We start from the raw sequence: 22537 nt of genomic DNA, 5'->3' as shown, positions 1-22537 counted from the left end.
TTTAATTTGGATAACCCTATATATAGTGATTGCGGATCTAATTTTGTTGGAGCAAAACGCAAACTCATGCAATTTGAAAGGCTTGCTAGATCTCCAACATATAACCAAAACGTCAGCAGATATTTGGTTGATAATGGCATTAAATGGCATCTAAATGTTCCAGGTGCGCCACAAGCTGGAATAAAATCAACAAAATACCATTTAAAACGAGTAGCTGGCGGGGAGAGATTGACATATGCAGAATTTGAAGCATTTCTCACACAAACAGAAGATTGTCTTTTCTCGCGACCTTTAACAATTTTATCTAATGGTCCAAATGACTTATCAGCATTGACACCTGGTCATTTTCTTATTGGTAGGTCATTAACAAGAATTCCTGAACCAAATTACATTGAAGTTTCCTATCTCACTAGATGGCAACATATTAAAAAAAAAACGGTTCAACAATTTTGGAAGCATTGGCATAAAGAATATCTATGTCGATTACAACTAAGTAAATTTAGATTTTGTTATCTGCAAGAGGGTGCCTGCGAGCGCCGAACTATATCTGCTGTACGAACTTGTTCTTCTCACGGCCAATAAACGCCATAACGAACGTCCGTGTCTACATTCCATCCACTATACAGATACAGTGAATTAAATTGTTCTTGGTTTGGAGGGGCTACAAGAGAAAATAGAGAACTTTGGTGATACACTAACGGTTTATATTGTTTTGCTAATATTAGATTCATCAACTAAATCCTGGTGGACAAAACCGTTAAAAAAAGGAGAAACTTCAAAATTACTGATGAGCAAACTGATTGAGATTTTAAGACATTATGGAAGGACATATGTTTTAAATTTCAGTTATTGTATAAAAGTGTAATACACGTTATATTCATTGACACAATATGGTCCAATTTCAGAAAACTAAATTTCTATCGTCAGTAATGTATCAGCTCTGGAAATGATTTTCATGTTTAATACATAAAATTTTACACCGTTATTTCTTCTGTTCCAAATCAATGCTTGGGACATTACAGCTCTAGACAGCAATCAAATAAGAGCCATATATCATTTCAAACGGTGCTGAGCTGGTATTCTTACTGATACTCGTGCTTCTACCATACATCTTTCAGCATGATAATCATGAATCTACGAAAACGATTTAAGAGTAGTTTTATATTTTCTCCTTTATCGAAACCTGCTCATAAACTACAATACAATAGAAGGAGACATTATATTTTGTAAAGTTCACCTTTGGTGGCACATCAATTACAAAAGGCAGTTAATCTCGAACAACGAGTCTCATTTTTTGAATTTCAAAAGGCTGATTATTTCTTGTGTTTTCATGAGTCTTTTAAAACGTAAATGATATCAAATATTCATTAACATTAGTATAGATGAAAGAAGAAGTAAAAGGAATACCAGACAGTCACGATTAGTCATCAGGCATTGTTACGACATACAGGATCCTGCAGAAGATCACCTGCATAAACCGTTTGCGGCAGAACACTTCAGAATGAAAACCGTGTCTGTTCCAGTTCGCGGATAATACAGCAGTCTTCGGTAATACATCATGCGCATCCCAAACGAAGAGATCTTACAAATTTTTAAGCAACAGTATTACATAAATGCGATATAACTAAAATTATATTTTCAGATCAGTTTCTGAATTCGCACAGGTTTGTCAGACTATATATCAGTTATTGTTTAAATAACTTAACCATAATTTTTTTTATTTCTGAAACGTAACCTATTCTGATCAGCGGTGTTCTAAACTGAAGTACGATAACTGTTTTGTTTAGTATAAAATTTTACATTGACGAGTGTATCTTCCAGTTTACTCTATATAGCTCCGTAATCTCTCTGTCTCACGGTTTTTCAAAATTTTCAAATTTGGAAATTCCAAGATAGACACAAACTTTGTAAATAATTATTTCAGAAGATTCGTAGTTCGCGGGAGGACGGGTGATGAAAAATCAGTGTTATGGTAATGAAAACACAGTGAAAACTACACACGAGGAAAAAATCATTACGGAAATGATAGATCGAAATTCTGTTGTTTATGCTTGAGAATAAAATTAAATAAAATACTTTGATGCGAAAGCTTTTCGAAATATTTTATTATTTCATATTTTATAAATATATGCCAAAGACGAAACACATAATAAAAATTTGGAAGATAGCTTTGTTTAACATGAGACTGAATAAACATTTTCGAAGCTTTTCGAATTTTTCTTTTGTTTCTGTAAAAGTATATTCAGACATCTTCTAACGTTCCACATCCTAGAAGAAAACAATTTAAGTAAATAATGTAAATAATTTAAAGGGCGATAATCTATAATAATGAAATTATAAGGTATTTCTCCGGCCTTCCTAGCGTGCCTTCGTTGTGTAAGCGAAGGCGTTGTTGATTTTTCATCTTCCAAATAAAATCCTAATGTCTCTACAGTGGCGCCCAAATTAAAAGAGTGTTGGATGATGTTCTCCACATCCAGGATTTGGCGATTAGGTCCCCTAAAAATCCCAGTCGCCCTATAAAAGGGGGAGTATATAAGGTATTTCTGCCGCCTTCCTAGCGTTCCCTCGTGGTGTAATGGATCTGCACGCTGGGCCGTCCAGAGATCCGTGGTTCGATTCCCTGCTAAGGCGTCGTTAATTTTTCATCCTCCCTGCTTTTAAAAATACCTAATGTCTCTATAAAGTGACCAATATTTATGAGTGAATTTGTATATTTTTGACTGTTCAGGCAGCTCGGCAAAAATTTACAAATTCTTAGCCTTACAACTTGTGAATTTGGGAAGAATACTGAAGTATAAATTAAAGGACCCAGGTAGTATTGCAGAATATTTACAGCGTTTCCATCCTGATAAAGTTTGTAGCATTCAAAAAAAAGTTTCAGAAATAATCATGACGGATTGTAGAAGCTAATTATTGCATCAGGTTCTTTTCTTATTAATCTCCATCTGTGAAAATATGCTGTTCACTTGCAAATAAATTCTCAAAAAATGTGATTATTCTTAGTGCAACTTTCCCATAGCTGCCCTTACTTTCTGCTTCGGCAGAAGTACGAATTAAAGTCTATAAAATCTGTATTTTCAAATTTTTGAAAACGATGTATATCACACAGTAAATTAGTTAGTTACATTTACACATTTTCAGGACCATTACTTACTTTCGCTCTTAATGGTGAAGAAAATAATGAAATCAAACATCAAATAATTAAAATCTTAAAATCTTTGCAACATCGCATCTGTAACAAATACATACTTAAATTTTATTTGCGGGACGCTTAACATTCCTTCGAGGACCGCCAGTTTGAAACCGCTGTTTTAAAGCACAGTAATATTACTGCAGTTCTTTATATGTTTTATTAACTTTAGTAAACCTTTTCTAGCAAGTAAGGTTTCGTAATTTCGGCATTCATTTAAAATTTCATATTCTAAAATAAATAAATTTGGAAAAATTATCATTTTAAAAATGATAAACAGATTTATTAGTTGTTAGGAAAATACATTATTGAAGTCATTCCTGAATTTTCCTTTCTTTCGTACTGTTGGGGAGGTTAATTATGATTTTTAGTTCTAATAATTCTATACAAAATAGATTAAGTAAAAAAAAGTTATCAATATAATCCACGTAAGTTAATCCACGTAAGGATGATAAAAGACGTGTTTTAAGAATCATCCTAGTAGTGTAAGTATTTATAAAAGTTACATATTAGACACATTATACCACAACACTGGTGCAATATTCAAAAGTTATTTTAAGTCAAAAAACGTCTCCAATAGTTAAATTATGTATAATTACTATTTTTAAATTATTGAATTTTTTCATAGCATGCAACATAGTTTCGGAATTCAAACGAAAGTTATAAAAAATAAAGCTTTAGCATGTAATTTATAACTTGAAAGAAAATTAAAACCTTTTCTCTTCAAATGTTTCATAAATCTAGCTTTAAAAGGAATAATCAAGATCTGCTGTTGAAGGATTGGAAAACGCTGTAAGAGCTGAGAACTTTCCTGGAATTCTTTCAACTGGAACTCATGTATATAGTTTAATGTTATTACAGTGTAATATAACGAATGTAACATGAAGACAAGAATGCGTATATGTCAGAAGACTATTTTTTTCGCTTCTTTTTACAATGAAATTCTGTTTAAAATTGTGATACTTTCAATACAATTTTTAACAAGATATTATCCCCCCCCATAAAATACACTCATGTCCATAAATAATAATATAATAATATGTAATAATAATAATATGTCCTTTAATAATAAATAATGCAAAATCAGGCAAAGGAAGAGTTAGAAGCAAAACAAATTTGACTTATTTGTAAAGCTTATTTATTAAACAAAAGGTAAATAGCAAAAAAAGATGCTATATGTTTGATATTATTAAAAACATTAGCGATTTTTTCTCCCTGGAGCAAATTACAAAAAAAAACCTATTTACAAAAAACCAATATTACATGGTTTGTATGATTGTTAATACATTGTATGCTCCCAGACAATGCAATACAGTCCGTACAACGCCTAGGCATGCTGAGTATCAAATTATCGATCTGATCTTAGGGGATATTACACCACTCAAAAAGCAATGCTCTCCGAAGTTCCGGTAGACATGTAGGAGGAGGTTGACGGGCTGCAACTTGTCGGCCAAGCATGTCCCACACGTGCTCTACTGAATTCAAGTCCGGTGAGAATTCCGGCCAGTCCATACGGGTGATATACTCCGATTGAAGGCATTCGCTTACGATGTTTGCACGGTGAGGAAGGGCATTGTCATCCATAAACACAAATTGTGCGCCCGTGGCACCCAAAACAAACGTTCCAGAATGACGCCCCGATAGATTTGGCTTGCCATGGTTCCAATTTTAACATGTAGGTCAGTTCCGGAACCCAGAATAATTCCACTCCTAACGAGCACTCCTGCACCACCGTAACGGTGTCGTTCAATGATGTTTTCTAGGTGGTAACGTGTACCTGGAGCTCTCCATATGAAAGTCCAGCGAGAATCAGACTGCAAGCTAAACCTGGTCTCGTCGGAAAACATCACACAAGCCCACTGTTGCGGTGTCCACAATGCATGCTCTCTACCCCAGGCTAACCGCAGGCGATAGTGAGCTGCAGTAAGTGGAACGCATCTGACAGGTCTACGAGCATATAGACCAATCTGCTCTAAGTGTCTGTACACGCTCTGCCTTGAAATGGTCGTACCAGTGGCTGAAGAGAGCTGAGGAGACAGGTCTGAGGCTGTGCTCCGCCTGTTTCTTTTGGCAGTAACTGCCAAATACCGGTCCTTTTTCGGCGTTGTAACTCTGGGGCGACCTGTGCTTAACGTCTACTCACATTACCATCATCTTGGAATCGTTGCCAAAGCCTGGAGATGAGACTCTGGGCAATTCCAAGTTCGTCTGAAACTCCAGTTGGGTACGCCCGCATTCCAGACGGCCGATAATTCTACCACGTATAAAATCATCCAAATGCGTCCTTTGTGTCATAACTATTCGGTTATTGCACTGAAATGCTTATAAAGCGCCTGCGAACAATTTTACTTCTTTGCCTGTATTCCTTATATATTACTCTCTTACAATCTCGTCATTTTGACTCACCATCGGTGTCATCTGGTTACTTCCTGAAATTTGCATATGATTCTTGAAGATGTGCGTAGTGATTTCAAAGATGATATATTTATTTTAGAGTTCGATTTCCGCTTGACTCCGAATTATCCTTAATTTATGGACATGAGTGTATGAATTAAACAGTTTTACGTTATTGCGGATGTACAGAAAATGTTGAATTCTTGAACTTTCATTTAACTGAAATCAATCGTTCATGTATTTAAAAAGTGTACATTGGACTGAGACATTATATCGTTCTGATTAAAATTATTCTTCGGACAAAAATAACAAACCTTTCTTTCTTTTAACATTTTAAATCCATATTCACAAACAATTAATACCTTTTATGTATTATAAAAGTAATTATTTTACAAACAATATTTCGAAAGGAATTTTAAATATGTAAAACAAGCAGCTTACTGCGAGTCAGTTAAATTTTAATGAATTTATCGATTTTTTTTCCAAACATTTATGGTTTTCAAAATCGTAAAAAACAACCTTATATTTAGCGTAGGTATAATGAAACACTCAATCGATTTCGAGGGCAGCTAAAGGTCCCTCCTCATCAGGAGAAAGAAATACATAGAAAGAAGAAAATAGGAATCACAGAAACACGTGGTGCTTATCAGCACTGCACGTGGTTATAACTAGATTTTTAATCAGAGTTGCACTGGCCGCCTATTACTGGCTGGATTAAAAACTGGCCTGGACTGGCTGGATTAAAAACTGGCCTGGACTGGCTGGATTAAAAATCTAGTTATAACCACGTGCAGTGCTGATAAGCACCACGTGTTTCTGTGATTCCTATTTTCTTCTTTCTATGTATTTCTTTCTCCTGATGAGGAGGGACCTTTAGCTGCCCTCGAAATCGATTGAGTGTTTCATTATACCTACGCTAAATATAAGGTTGTTTTTTACGATTTTGATTGTCACATTAGCGTGTTTCTCTTCTAGTCTATTTATGGTTTTGTTTTCCATATGTTTCAGGAGAAGAGAATTTGGTTCAGGTATTTCAACAGAACAGAATGCAATAGTTGATGAGCTGACTTTGGGGTGAAAAAAATTAAAACTTTAAAAAAATGACATTTTGTTTTGAGAATCAAATAACACATGCAGCATTTACAAACTGGAAAGTAGACATTTAAATGGAAAATCAAAGTATCTGTATATGATCTTCAATTAACTCAAAAACTACGTTTTTATTTTGTTATTACGTCATTTTTTATGAGAATCTAAACTCACGGTTTTGAGCCCAAAATCTTATTTTACCCCACAAGGGTACTTATTGGTCTTGAAACACATTTTGCAACGATTTACAATTAAATGAGCTGTTTCACTGTTTTTTCGAGTCTTGCTATTCTGTAAAATGTTACCTATATATCTTTTAAATTTAATCTTTATGTTATTTAAAAACTAGGCAGTTTAAAAGGAAGATACCTTTCTTTAAAATATATTTTTTTCTTTTGATCTGATACAGTTAAGCAAAAAATCCATTTCAATCATAATATATCTAATTAAAAACATTAAATACTTTTCTAGAATCAGGTTACATATTATTTATTTCACTTTTCAAATACGCAGAAGATATAAAACGTTCCCATGTTAGTCTAAATGTGCATTCAGCATCAGTATTCACCCTATAAAATGTTTCGCTATTCCACTTGGGTCTTCCGCCCTGATAATTTCTACTCATAATCCATATTCAACATTAAAAGATCCCTTCTACCTTATTGTTAAAATCTGAAGCACTTCAGTCAGTTTAATTATGTTTGTTGTTATTTTTATTATTATTAAGCAAAAATTCGCAATAGCATTATATATGTTCTAAAGAGAATCTCTACCCACTTTTAGAAACAATCATTTAAATCCTTCTTCTACAAAAATTAAAAACATTCTTCTCAGAAAAAGAGAAAACTGCTTTGCGTTCTTTATCTTCCATACTATATCAGTATAAATATGTTCTCTAAATAAATGGCTGAATAAATCTACTTGCATATTAAAACGATGTTTTCATTAAGCTGTCTATTAATCGCAATTCTTCTATTCTTATTAATTGTGAGAATTTTCTATTCCATACTTCTTACAAGTGTGTTCAGACATCTTCCTAGCCTGTCAGCTACTGTAGAAAACATTCTGAAGTATAAACGCTTTTTGTTTCTCAGTTCTAAACTTTCTACTGTAACTGGAAGTACGTCTTTCTAGCAATCGGAAACTTTAGAGTTGGTATCCCGGGAAGGACATCGCTCATTTTACTTGTTTAATATTCATATAAATAACTGATCCTTATACACGTTTACAAATAACCTTTAAAATAATATCCACGAAGCTCATAGAGGCGTATTTACGTATATTTATTGTATCTTATAACACAATACACGTTTCTAAACACATTTCTATGCAAAATTTATCTCCTTATAATGCAATTTATCAAATTGAAGCTCATAATGTTTGATACCCTGTGTGGTATAATGGTTTAAAAAAGCTGACCTAATTGTTAGGCTTTAACCAAGAGTATCAGTTTGACATTTGCGCAAGATCTTTCTGCATTTGCGCTGACCTTAAAGTTTTTCGTGGGTATAATAGCGTCACCCTAAAAGACGAGAATGCTAACAGTCCGATGTCTACGGCTATTTATATCTTATCGGAATGTGTGTAGCTATGAGACAAAAAAAAAAGCGGAAATAACATTTATTAAAGAAAAACGAAGTTTAAAATATAGTATCATTTAATTCGAGAACCTAATGTATTATTTCTCAAAGTTAAATTTAGGAGACGAATGCCACATTACGCTTTAACGTATCGAAAACTTTCTTAAATACTTATAAATATTGCATACTTACCGTCAGTTACTCAAGAACTTATTTTCACCCTAAAAGGCTACCTACTAGCCCTGATTGTGACTCTGGTTCAGGGTCAGGAACAGCATGGATAATAGTCAAAGCTGCCATTGCTACAGCAGTTACGAAAACTAGAGTGCGTCTGAAAAACTCCATTTCTTAGATACACGATTTTAATTCTAATGAATATCTTACCCTAACAGTGTTCTTTTATAGTACAACTTAGTCTTTAAAAATGTGCAATATCATGAGATAAAATAATGACACAGAAAGAGGACGCATAGTATAAAAACAAATGAATTGCTAAACATATCTGTTTCAAAACGTTACTTGTCGGGAATAAATTTCTTACAAAGAAAGATTTTCGTAAATTCAGGCAGGCGAAGACATACTTATGTCGGTGACTTAGCACAGATTCATTTATTGATATCCCTGATAGAAAATTATTTCTACGAGAACAAAATGTAAAGTCATCTGAGATAAACGAAAATTCACAGTTTTAGATAGCACATTATAAAATCATCCTCATTGAAAAAAATTTTTAAATAGGTATGTGATGACTCCAAAAGATTCTTGTTCCCGGATTCTCAAAGAATATTTAATCTCCTCATATTTTCGAATTTCGATCTCTGGAAATATTTATATAATAATAAGGAGAAAATATTTTACTCAAGGCTAAATTTTTCATTAAAGCTTTCATCAAAGTTTGAATTGCGTATTTGATGGACCACGAACAAGAATACACTTTTAATTGCGCCTGTATTTATTCAGAAGATCTACATAAAATTTAATAAATGAATGCGTAATTAAAACCATCGAGTTTTGAAATTAGTATAATTTGATAAAAATGTTTAAAAAATATAAGCATTTTTTAAGAAGTTATTGAAACCAAAATTAATGCAGAAATGATAGGCTCTGTTTAGGAATTAACATAAATAAATTCCATGGAACGCTCAATTCTTCTAAGAAATTCATAATGTGGCAATCAAGATAACCATTAAATCATGTTCGTTATACACTTATTGAACATGAACATTCGCTTTCTTTTTAAAGAATACACATCCACAGGATTCAATAAAACTAATCTATCCAAAATTTTGAACTAAAATATTTAAAATATATGTATGTTAGAATTTGTATTACTTAAAGAAAGGCAGATAATTCGAATTTTAGGGTTTTGAACGTTTTTCAATGTTTTAATGATTTGAGGATTCGAAAGTTCCATCCATATACGGAAGCTTCATCAGCTTTTCTATAGAACTGCAAGATAACTAGATAACTTGTAATGATATACATCCGGATAAACCAAACTTCTGCCCCTGGCAAGATATCATACCGCGTACAAAAAATATATTTATACATACCCTTTGCTAAAGGGTGAATAAAGAGAATAATATATTTATGTCTAAACCTTTCTATATTATGCTTTCAGTAATGTGAAACATAAATACGAAAACTGTGGAAAACACGAAAATGGTAAGCGAAAACAAAAATCTTTAAATATTTTCTCCAATATTGGTAAGCTGGCACATTTGTCTATTGGTTACCTCAATACTCATTCGATATGTTCAAAAATTTTTATCGATATTTCTCTAAAATCTTTATCACTTATTTTCGATAATCCGAAATTTTTTAATACTTCTTGCTCTAAAAAAATATGTCTATATGGTTTTTAGAACACATTTCTTATATTTTGATTTATTTCTCTAACAGAATTAAATCTACCTTTATTTTATTTTAGAAACATAAGACTCACGAGCGGCCGAGCAGTAAAGCCGCTGAACACTGGTAGTTTCGTCCAAGGTTCGAATCCCGCGAACGCGCTGGATGCATGAGCGTTTTTTTTTTTTTTTTGGTTTTCCCCATGTGTACAGTGTATTCGAGCCAGGTTCCCTTAGAAAGTCGTCCAAGAAAGCATCCCTCCCTTTAGACAGATAGCACTTGTGTGCGTTGCTATAATTGAATAATCTCAATCCCAACTAATGATAAAACCGAATACGTGCTATATAAAAGTTTTCAGTGATCGCATTTTCAGTGATTTTCAGTGATCTACAGACTCATTTTGCTCGATTAGAAAAACTTAAATCTAAGAATATGTTTCAGCTTACACACGTTTTTATGTAGTTTGTTTATTCAAGCGATTTTTCTATTAGTCTGGTTAAAAGATATAAAACCAGAACTTTCGTGAGATGAAATTAATTTTGATTCCTGTCAAATTACATCAAATTCAGCTTTCCTTTTTTCGAGCCTGCGTTCATGTTTCTGTTCTTCAAAATATAAAATGGTGCATAGTATTCCAGTTTTTCTGGTTTTAACAAAACATGTGGAAATCGGTTAACACATTTTTCAAGGATTATTATAAGCAACTTTAAATTGTACTTGAAGGGCAAATTTTGTGTTTTCATTTCAGTATTTCATTCATTTAAAAGGATTTTCATATATCTCCAGCTTTCTACAAAACCGTTTATCTGTTAGCATGATGCAGAAGAACTAAAAACGTACGAACTATCTTTTTAGAAATACATAATTCTGAAAATTGGCTTTACAACTTTCTGCCGCAAAACTACCGACTACACGTAAAGAATGTGTAACGCAAAAAATTTAGATTGCTCTTGAAACACAAATTTAAAGCCAACCTTTAAAGTTGAGTACGGTTTTGAAAGCTTCCCTTTTGTGCTGTAACTAGTTCAACAATTTCCTCTTCGGAAAGTCAAACCTTTCATTGATTTTATTTTAACTCGTATAACATTCTACTGTATACTCGTAAAAGCATTTAAACTAACAAATATATGCACTTTTCCATCTAGAATTCCATTTTTAAATATAAAGTATAATTTTGACACTTCAATTTATTCATCATTAATGGTTTTGGCTAACTGTTAATTCCTCTACAGTATTTTTGTTTCTTTGTCGCGTATTACTTCCGCCACATTTTGACGTCTACAAAGTAACGTTACGGTAATTTACGTAGATGTAATTAGATGTAAATTTTTCTAATTGCAAATTGGGAAAGTACCAACTATTATTAAATTATATTATTAAAATTTCTATTCCTTCAAAAAGAAATTATAATATTTTCACGACTTTCTAATTCTTTTAAATTTATTGAATTTTCTATTGCTTCAAATGAAGTAATAGTATTTTCATGATAATAAAATATTTCTAAACTTATTAAATCTTCTATACGATAATGACTTTTTACTTTGATGTTATATTGTATTTCTTCTTTGCCGTGATTTCTCGAAAGGACTATATGCTAACTTCCCTAAGAAACTCTATTATCTAGAAAGGCATGATATTCCTTAAAGACATACATCGACATAAGTATAACCATGTTAAATAAGTGAATATCTTTCTGATAGTAATTATGTTGCCTTAACCTCGGAAAGCAGCATGTGATAGCGATTTTAATCGCATTTAAATCCCTGTTACGAAGAATTCATCGCTTTTCCTATAATAATAAACACATACTGCTTTTTCACACTCATTATAATCATTTCCATACCTATTAAGACGCTCATAAAATATGACACTATATCGTAGCTCTTTTTAATAAAAATGATTTAAAACGACATATTAAAAGCAAACTTTTCTTTCCTAAATGTGTGTATAAGAAAAAGGAATTAAAATTTGAAAAAAGATGTATTACATATTAAGTAAAGAATCAGGATGGTTTACCCTCTGAAAATATATAAAATTACTTATATAATATAATAAAATTTTTAAACATTCCAAAATGAGAGTTTGAATCATCTCCCTTTATATTAGAGATCTCTTCTCTACTATAGCTTTATAATTCAGTACACATGATCCTTGATATAAATATTTTTGATTACTGTATCAGAAACTACTCCGCATTTTTTAAAGAAAATATTCTTTTTCTTTCTCATATACTTCTATTCTTTTAATACTTGTATCACCATATTTTGTTTTGAATGTTTCTAAATAAAATAAGATTATATCTTGTACAATTTAAATCTTTTATTTTAAAATTTTAAGATAAGATCTGAAGCTATTGAATTCTTCCATTTATTCGCAAACTATTTTTGCAAGGCCTTTTCGGCTAAAAGCTTCTTATTCAGTCCATCTATAAAAGTAGAAATGAGAAAGAATAAGCATCATTTCATATAAACAAAGTTACAAAGTTGAGTGTCTTCTACAAAACTGCATTCACATCTATCATAAGCTTTAATTTCATCAAATTCATTTCTAAATAATAAGAAATCATTTCGTTCAAGTTTTAAATTTTATATTTAATAACTACATATCTACAACATTTTAAATATTGAATATTATACTTTGTAAGTAAATTTCTATTTATTAGGAAGAAAAACCATCCTTAGTAATCCGTATACTCTCTCTTGCATTTCTTTTATAAATTTTTCTCTATATGTTTCATATGTTTTTGATACTTAATTATATTGTTCATTCTTGACACTTTACCTAAAAACTTTTATGATCTGCTTGCTAATCTTCTTTAAATGCATTTATTCGTTCATTGTTATACACATTTTTAAAATTCTTTTAAACACAATTATTAATTTTCTTTAAATTTAATGCTACGAAGCTCCTTCATCACCGGTGAAGTTCCCCCCAGTGATATAATGTTTTATGTTCTGATATATATTTCATTTTTAATACATTCATCGAAATCCCATTTAGTATCTATTATAGATATCGGCTTCATTATAATGAAAAAAGTCTACTTATAGCAGATGATACTACTATTTTATATTTAAAATAAAATACAGTATTCGCGCTGGGTAAGAAGAAAATAATTTCGTTTATCGACAATATTAGCATTTTTGTGACAATCTAATTTATTAAATTTATTAAAATTTCTATTCCTTCAAAAAGAAATTATAATATTTTCACGACTTTCTAATTCTTTTAAATTTATTGAATTTTCTATTGCTTCAAATGAAGTAATAGTATTTTCATGATAATAAAATATTTCTAAACTTATTAAATCTTCTATACGATAATGACTTTTTACTTTGATGTTATATTGTATTTCTTCTTTGCCGTGATTTCTCGAAAGGAAGAATAAACAATGTCCGTTAAGAAAGTTTTTAAGGTTTCATTCTTAGAAGGAAATTCTTCTGCTCTTCACCCAGAATTAAACTTAAATCTTTCCTTTGTTAAAAACAATGTTGCCAGAAATCTTTGAGCTAATCGCCGAGCGTAGCAAAATACTCACTGCCTAGAAGAAAAGAAATTAAAACAAAAACTACGCTGAGATGAGCAGCCAAGTTGGCTTACTGTTGCTAGAAACGGTGCGCAGAGTGTTGATGTATATGCTAGCACACAGTTTTTATGTATGACAAAAATTAATTTTTGGAAAATGGTGTACAACAAAAAGATATTACTAGCCGATTTGAGCCTTCTAAAACTGCGGCATTAAGTTTCCATACATTTCTAAATCTGAGGATTAGAAATCAAAATGATCAAAATGATATAATCAAAATTATTTTGAAATCCTTAAAAGTTTCTTGCAGGACTCAAGCGTAAAAGAAGTAGAAGGTCCCGAAATAACGTCACCCGTTTCACCACCCAAGAAGCAGAGAACTGAAGAGAGACCTAGCCCTTCTACAACCCAGGCGACGGTACCGAAAAGAAAAAACGAAAACTTTCAGGCTCCAGCATTTAAGAAAAACAAGAATGCAAAGCCACCGCGTAAAGAAACCTTGGTAAAGAGGAAAACACCACCTACAACGTATCGCAGTAGAAATTATACATCAAGGAGAACGCTCCCTAGGCCAGAAGACGCAAACAAGGCCGCCGTTCCGGAAAATAAAAAGACAGCAGGAGGAACGAAAAGACCAGCAACAACAGAAAAAATTGAAGAATGACTCCAGACCGGAGGACGCCAAGACCAGCCGTCCAGGGGAAACACGAAAAAGACAGCAACCCGACGACTACTACGCCAAGAGGCCAGTATGCAGAGGACGCAAAAGAAAAACTAATGTGGACGACACTCGGAGGTCAGTAAGGAGAAGATTGACGTCCATGAAACCTATAGCGTGGGAACAGTTCTGCCAGAAAAGAATGACGGAGTTCCAATCATCGAAAACTCAAAGATAAGTTAAAATCTTCTATAAAATTTTTCTTTTGTTCCGAAATGTTATGCGTAAATACGAAGTTCTATGTTTTGACGAAAGTCAATGTGTCTCGGTTCAGACTTAGTTTTGTTTTACTTTATTTAGCTAAGGCAAAAGTATTATTTTCTTTCCGTATAAAATCTAAGAACAAGCAGTTTCTGTTGGTCGAAAAACTAATTCTGTTATGTTAAAGCCAAAATTTGGCCGAAGATAAAAATAACTTCGTATTCTTGTATTAATAAGAATTTTAGTTTCAGTGCCGCCAGCTTGGCGAAGAATGAGTAAAGTAAAAATTTATTTTTGTCTTATTCATTTTATGGTAAATTGTAAAAATCATATGTATTAGAATTTTGTAAATATACGTAAATACTGGAAAGTTATGTAAAAGTAGAATTTAGTATAGAAGCATAAAATTTTAGATGCTAAAAGTAAATGCTTAAAAGAAATGAATTCAAATTTATGTATCAAACTGTAGATAAAATCATGCTTTAGAGCGAAAGCCTGCATGTCTAAAGATGAATGAGGGGGAAGTTAGAATGAATGTGTTTTGTAGGGTTCTCCACCTACACTTGAATCCACCTACACAAGAATGTTAAAGTAGCTCATCGAGTTGTAGAATGTCGAGTAAGGTGTGTCTATTTGGTCGTTGAATTCTAAAAAATCATTGTGTTTAGGGGAAGTGTTGCAATACTAAAACACGAATATTCCCGTTTGACACCACACATGGTGGAGAGCCAGGGTAAAGTTAAATTAATGTTTGAATACTTGAATGAATGTGAATTAAGCAGTAACTAAGGAAAATAAATCGTTTAAAAACAAAAATTTATTCAGTGTCAAGAAAGTGTAAATTATAATGTATTTAGAAAGATACTGATACTTATTCCTTCCAGATGCTGGAAGGAAAAGAACAAGATTGATTGCTGAAGTCCGGGAAAAGTTGCTGTAAGATGAGAGATTTAAATAAGTACCTACAGAAATTTAGTATACCTTTTGTGACATAAGATTTTTTTGTATAAACGAGGCTCTTAAAAGTTAGTTCAGAATTGTAGAAACTTTACAACAGGTCGTTTGTAGGTCCTGCTTCCAAGTTTTCCAAATTCTGGCAGCGGCAAATGTAGGGTTTATATTTATTTTAACTAACATTTATTTTAAGTTTAAACTATCTTTCCTGTCAAGCCTTACTTTCCCCTGGGACTGCCAATGTAAATTTTATGAGTATGTAAATTTTTAGTAGAACGCGCAAGGATTCAAATTATCAGTGGAAGTTTTCTGAGTTAAATAGAAAGGAAACGAGTTCGAAGTGTGCTTTTCTTACTTCACGAGCGCGGAGGTAGTCAGAAATTGAAGAACCACGCGTTTCGGCCTGTGTGCTTGCCTAGGCAAATTGTTAATCTTTCAACGTAATATTCAGAGTTTGCTGAATTATCAGCGGTATTGTAAAACGCTGTGGGGTTAGTTACGTTTAGAGAGCTTCGTAGTTAGCCTCTTGTTATTATCTCTTTTTAGTTTCTTAGTTTTATTTTACCGCCGGGTCGGCGTAGTTTGTGAGCGTCAAGAGCACGCATTTGTAATTTCTAAAGTTGAATAAAAAGGGACTTAAACCCTTCTCAAGACTCTCTCTGATATCCAGTTTCAGCAGTCACCACTTTGTTGCGTGCAGGTTGGAGGCGCGCAACTGTACAAATTTCAGAAAATTAATTTCTATTGTCAGTAATGTGCAGCTCTGCAAATGATTTTCATGTTTGTTTCATAAAATTTTACACCCTTATTTCTTCTGTTCCAAATCAATGCTTGGGACACTACAGCTTTAGACAGCAATCAAGTAAGAGCCATATATCATTTCAAACGGTGCTGATCTGGTATTCTTTCTGATACTTCGTGCTTCTGCCAGACATCTTTCAGCATGATAAGCATGAATCTACGAAAATGATTTAACTGAAGTTTCGTATTTTCTTCTTCATCGAAACCTGCTCATAAACTATAATACAATAGAAGGAGACTATGTATCATTATATTTCATATATCATTATATTTTGTAAAGTTCACCTTTGGTGACACATCAGTTAAAGGCAGTTTATCTCTAACAACAAGTCTCATTTTTTGAATTTCAAAAGGCTGATTACTTCTTCTTGTGTTTTCTTGAGTTTTTTAATACGTAAATGATATCAAATATTCATTAACATTAGTATAGGTGCAGGAAAACCTAAGAGAATTACCGTACAGTCACAATTAATCATCAGGCATTGTTTCGAATTACAGGGTCCTGCAGAAAATCATCTGCATAAACTGTTTGCGCCAGAACACTTCAGAATGAAACCCGTGTCTGTTCCAGTTCGCGGATAATACAGCAGTTTTCGGTAATACATCATGCGCATCCCAAACGAAGAGATCTTGCAAATTTTTAAGCAACAGTATTACATAAATGCGATATAACTAAAATTATATTTTCAGATCAGTTTCTGAATTCGCACAGGTTTGTCAGACTATATATCAGTTATTGTTTAAATAACTTAACCATAATTTTTTTTATTTCTGAAACATAACTTATGTCTGATCAGCGGTATTCTAAACTGAAGTACGATAACTGTTTTGTTTAGTATAAAATTTTACATTGACGAGTGTATCTTCCAGTTTACTCTATATAGCTCCGTAATCTCTCTGTCTCACGGTTTTTCAAAATTTTCAAATTTGGAAATTCCAAGATAGACACAAACTTTGTAAATAATTATTTCAGAAGATTCGTAGTTCGCGGGAGGACGGGTGATGAAAAATCAGTGTTATGGTAATGAAAACACAGTGAAAACTACACACGAGGAAAAAATCATTACGGAAATGATAGATCGAAATTCTGTTGTTTATGCTTGAGAATAAAATTAAATAAAATACTTTGATGCGAAAGCTTTTCGAAATATTTTATTATTTCATATTTTATAAATATATGCCAAAGACGAAACACATAATAAAAATTTGGAAGATAGCTTTGTTTAACATGAGACTGAATAAACATTTTCGAAGCTTTTCGAATTTTTCTTTTGTTTCTGTAGAAGAAGTATATTCAGACATCTTCTAACGTTCCACATCCTAGAAGAAAAAAAAATAATTAATATGAATAATTTAAAGTGCAAAAATCTATAATAATGAAGTTAAATGTATATCTCCCGCCTTCCTAGCGTGCCTTTGTGGCGTACTGGTTCTGCTCGCTTCCCGGCGAAGGCGTTGTTAACTTTTCATCTTGCCTGCTTCGAAATAAAATCCTAATGTTCCTACAGTAGCAACCGCACTAAAAAGGTGTTGTATAATGGTTCTCCACATCGAGCATGTGGCGACTGGGTCCTCTAGAAACCCTAGTTGACCTTTAAAAGGGAGAGTATATAAGGTAATTCTCCGGCCTTCCTAGCGAGCGTTCGTGGTGTAGTGGTTCTGCACGCGGAGCCGGTATTCCAGAGATCCGTGGTTAGGTTCCCGGCGAAGGCGTTGTTAATTTTTCATCTTGCTTGCTTCCAAAAAATCCCTAATGTCTCCATAAAGTAATTAAGGTTTATGAGTGAATATGCATATTTTTGAAAGTTCAGGTAGCTCGGCAAAAATTTTGAAATTCTTAGCCTTTCAACTTGTGAATTTGGAAAAAAATTGAAGTTCGAAATAAAGGAGGCTATTAATTTCCGTCTGTGGAAAACCGCTGTTTACATACAAATAAATTCTCAAACAATGTGATTATTCTTAGTGCAAATTTCCATAACTGGCCTTACTTTCCGCTTCGGCAGAAGAGCGAATTTAAGTCTATAAAATCTGTATTTTCAAATCTTTGAAAACGATTTATATCACACAGTAAATTAATTAGCTACATTTACACATTTTCAGGAGCATTACTCACTTTCGTTCTTAATGGTGAAGAAAATAATGAAATCAAACATCAAATAACTAAAATCATAAAATCTTTGGAACGTCATATCTGCAACAAATACACACTTGAATTTTTTTTGCGGGACGCATAAAATTCCTTTGAGAGCCGCCAGTTTGAGACCGCTGTTTTAAATCACCGTAATATTAGTGGAGTAATATTATGCTTTATTAACTTTATCTAGTAAATACGGTTTCGTAATTTCGGCATTCATTAAAATTTCATATTCTAAAATAAATAAACTTGCAAAAATTAACATTATAAAAAAATGATATACAGACTTATTAATTGTTAAGAAAATACATTCTTGAAGTCATTCCTGAATTTTCTTATCTTTCGTACTTTTGGGGTGGTTAATTATGGTTTTTGGTTCTAATAATTCTATACGGAATAGATTTAGTAAAAATGAAATTCTTAATATTTTACCAGGTAAGGATGATAAAAGACGTGTTTTAAGAATCATCCTAATAGTGTAAGTATTTATAAAAGTTACATAGTAGACAAATTATACCACAAAACAGGTGCAATATTCAAAAGTTAATTTAAGCCAAAAAATATCTCCAATAATTAAATTATTCAATAATTTAAAAATTACTATTTTAAAATTATTGAATTGATTCATAGCATGCAAAATAGTTCTGAAATTCAAACGAAAGTTATGAAAAATAAATCTTTAGCATGTAAATAGTAACTTGAAAGGAAAGTTAAAAACTTTTCTCTTTAAATTGACAAATGTTTCAGAAATCGAGCTTTGAAAGTAATAATTAAGATCTGCTGATGAAGGATTGGAAAACGCTGTAGGAGCTGGGAATTTTCCTGGAATTGTTTCAACTGGGAATCACGTATATATTTTAATGTTATTTCAGTGTAATATTACGAACGTAACATAAAGAGAAAAATGCGTATATGTCTTCTTTCCGTTCTTGCTACAATGAAATGCTCTCTAAAATGGCGATACTTCCAATACAATTTTTAACAAGATATTATCCCCCCATCAAATATGATTTAAACAGTTTTACGTTATTGCGGATGTGCAGAAAATATCGAATTCTTGAACGTTCATTTAACTGAAATCAATCGTGCATGTATTTAAAAAGTGTACATTGACCTGAAGCATTCTATCGTTCTGATTAAAATTATTCTTCGGACAAAAATAACAAACCTTTCTTCCTTTTAACATTTTAAATCCATATTCACAAAAAATAATAATTTTTATGTATTATAAAAGTGATTATTTTACAAAGAATATTTCGAAATGAATTTTAAATATGTATAACAAGCAGCTTACTACGAGTCAGTTGGATTTAAATGATTTTATCGATTTTTTCCAAAAATTTATGGTTTTGTTTTCCATACGTTTCAGGAGAAGAGAATTTGGTTCAGGTATTTCAAGAAAACAGAAATTAAAGTTTGATGAGCTGACTTTGGGGTGAGAAAAATGAAACCATTAAAAAACGACATTTTGTTTTGAGAATCAAATAACACATGCAACATTTACAAAATGAAAATTATATATTTAAATGTAAAATCACTCTCTGTATAAGATCTTCAATTAAATGAAAACTAAGTCTTTATTTTGTTATTACGACATTTTTTTGAGAAACTAAACAAAAGTTATAGAGCTTAAAATTTTATTGTATCCCACAAGGGTATTGGTCTTCACATTTTGCAACGATTTACGTTTAAATGCGCTGTTTCACTGTTTTTTCGAGTCTTGCTATTCGGCAAAATGTAAGCTATTTATCTTTTAAATTTTATCTTTATATTATTTATGAACTAGCAATTTTAAAATCAAGATAACTTTCTTAAAAAATGTTTTTAATGTAGTAAAGTAAAAAATCCATTTCATTCATAATATAACTCATTAAAAAATTTAATACTTTTCTAGAATTAGGTTCAATATTTATTTCACTTTTTAATTATGCAGAAGATATGCAACGTTCCCATGTTAGTCTAAATGTGCATTTATCTAGCATCCTGTAAAATGTTTTGCTATCGCACCTAGGTCAACTCTATTGCTAATTTCTACTCATAATCCATATTCAACATTCAAAGATCCCTTCTAGTTTATTGTTAAAATCTGAATCGCTTCATTCAGTTTAATTATATTTATTGCTATTATTGTTATTATTAAGCAAAATTTGCAATAGCATTACATATGTTTTATATATAATCTCTAGTCCCTTTTAGAAACAATCATTGACATCCTTCTTCTACAAGAATTAAAAATATTCTTCTCACAGAAAGAGAATATTTTCTCTAAATAAATGGTTAAATAAATCTACTTACATCTTAAAAAGATGTTTTCATTAAGCTGTCTATTAATCGCAATTCTTCTATTCTTATTAATTGTGAGAATTTTCTATTCCATACTTCTTACAAGTGTGTTCAGACATCTTCCTAGCCTGTCAGCTACTGTAGAAAACATTCTGAAGTATAAACGCTTTTTGTTTCTCAGTTCTAAACTTTCTACTGTAACTGGAAGGACGTCTTTCTAGCAGTCGGAAAGATTAGAGTTGGTATCCCGGGAAGAACATCGCTCATTTTACTTGTTTCTTATTCATATAAATAACTGATCCTTGTTATAGTCATGATGCTCATAGATTCGTATTTACGTATGTTTATTGTACCTTACAACACAATACGCGTTTCTAAACACATTTCGAAGCAAAATTTATCTCCTTATAATGAAATTTATCGAAGTGAAGCTCATAGTATTTGCTTTCCTGGGCGGTATAATGGTTTACAAAACCTGACCTAATTGCTAAGCCTTAAGCAAGAGTATTAGTTTGACATTTGGAGCAAGAGCTTTCTGCCTTTGTGCTGACATTCAAGCTTTTCGAGGGTATTATAGCGTTTCCCTCCTTTGGTACATTCTCAAAAGCGCTATAAAAGACGAGAATGCTAAACGTCCGATGTCTACGGCCATTTATATCTTATCGGAATGTGTCTAGCTATTAGACCCAAAAAAGGCAGAAAATTATTCTTTGGCTCACGTTAATAACATTTATTAAAATAAAAACGATGTTTAAAATATAGTATCATTTAATTCGAGAACCTAATCTATTATTTCTCAAAGTTAAATTTAGGAGACGAATGCCACATTACGCTTTAACGGATCGAAAGTTTTCTTAAATACTTATAACTATTGCATACTTACCGTCAGTTGCACAAGAACTTATTTTCTCCCTAAAAGGCTACCTACGAGCCCTGGTTGGGACTGTGGTTCAGGGTCAGGAACAGCATGGATGATAGTCAAAGCTGCCATCGCTAGAGCAGTTACGAAAACTAGAGTGCGTCTGAAAATCTCCATTTCTTAGATACACGATTTTAATTCCAATGAATATCGTACCCTAACAGTGTCATTTTATAGTACAACTTAGTCTTCAAAAATGTGCAATATCATGAGATAAAATAATGACACAGAAAGAGGACACATAGTATAAAAACAAAATGAATTGCTAAACATAACTGTTTCAAAATGTTATGTGTCAGAATAAATTCCTTACAAAGAAAGAATTTTCCTAAATTCAGGCAGGCGAAACATACTTATTTCGGTGACTTAGCACTGATTCATTTATTGATATCCCGATTATAAAATCCTTTCCACGGAAACAAAATGCGAAGTCATCTGAGATAAATGAAAATTCACAGCTTTAATTCGCACCTTATACAAATCATTCTGATTGAAAACTAGTTTTAACTAGGTAGTTTTCCATCCGTTTACGATGACTCCGAGAGATTCTTGCACTCGAATTCTCAAAGAATATTGAATCTCTTCCAGCTTTCGAGGTTCTGTCTCTCGAAATATTTATATAACAATAAGGAAAAAATATTTTTCTCAAGACTAAATCTTTCATTATAGATTTCATGAAAATTTGAATTGCCTGTTTGACGGACCACAAACTTAAGAACATATTTTCAAACACGATTGTATTTATTCAGAAAATATAAATAAAATTTAATAAATGAATGTGTAATTAAAATCCTCGAGATTTGACATACGATTGATTAGCATAATTTGAAAAAATTATTTGAATAATATAAGTAATGATTTAAAAGGTTTTTAAATCCAAAAGAAATGCAGAAA

At 32.0% G+C, this 22537-nt stretch overlaps 2 long non-coding RNA genes across 2 annotated transcripts; both read right to left on the bottom strand.

The window, feature by feature from the left end:
- Positions 1 to 2085: 2085 nt before the first annotated feature.
- LOC146996267 (uncharacterized) lies at positions 2086 to 8609 on the bottom strand. Its single transcript, XR_015041891.1, has 2 exons — positions 8449 to 8609; positions 2086 to 2268 (listed from the first exon to the last, which is right to left on the bottom strand). It is a non-coding gene; the product is annotated as an uncharacterized LOC146996267 (long non-coding RNA).
- Positions 8610 to 17441: 8832 nt separating this feature from the next.
- On the bottom strand, positions 17442 to 21772 carry LOC118181317 (uncharacterized). Its single transcript, XR_004756864.2, has 2 exons — positions 21608 to 21772; positions 17442 to 17627 (listed from the first exon to the last, which is right to left on the bottom strand). It is a non-coding gene; the product is annotated as an uncharacterized LOC118181317 (long non-coding RNA).
- Between the last annotated feature and the right edge of the window lie 765 nt (positions 21773 to 22537).

Source organism: Stegodyphus dumicola, chromosome 7 (assembly GCF_044657685.1).
Source record: "Stegodyphus dumicola isolate Sdum_Otavi_A_Nest chromosome 7, ASM4465768v1".
Lineage (NCBI taxonomy): Eukaryota > Metazoa > Arthropoda > Arachnida > Araneae > Eresidae > Stegodyphus > Stegodyphus dumicola.
Note: the sequence above shows the minus strand (reverse complement) of the source record. Positions and strands in the feature narration are given on the sequence as shown.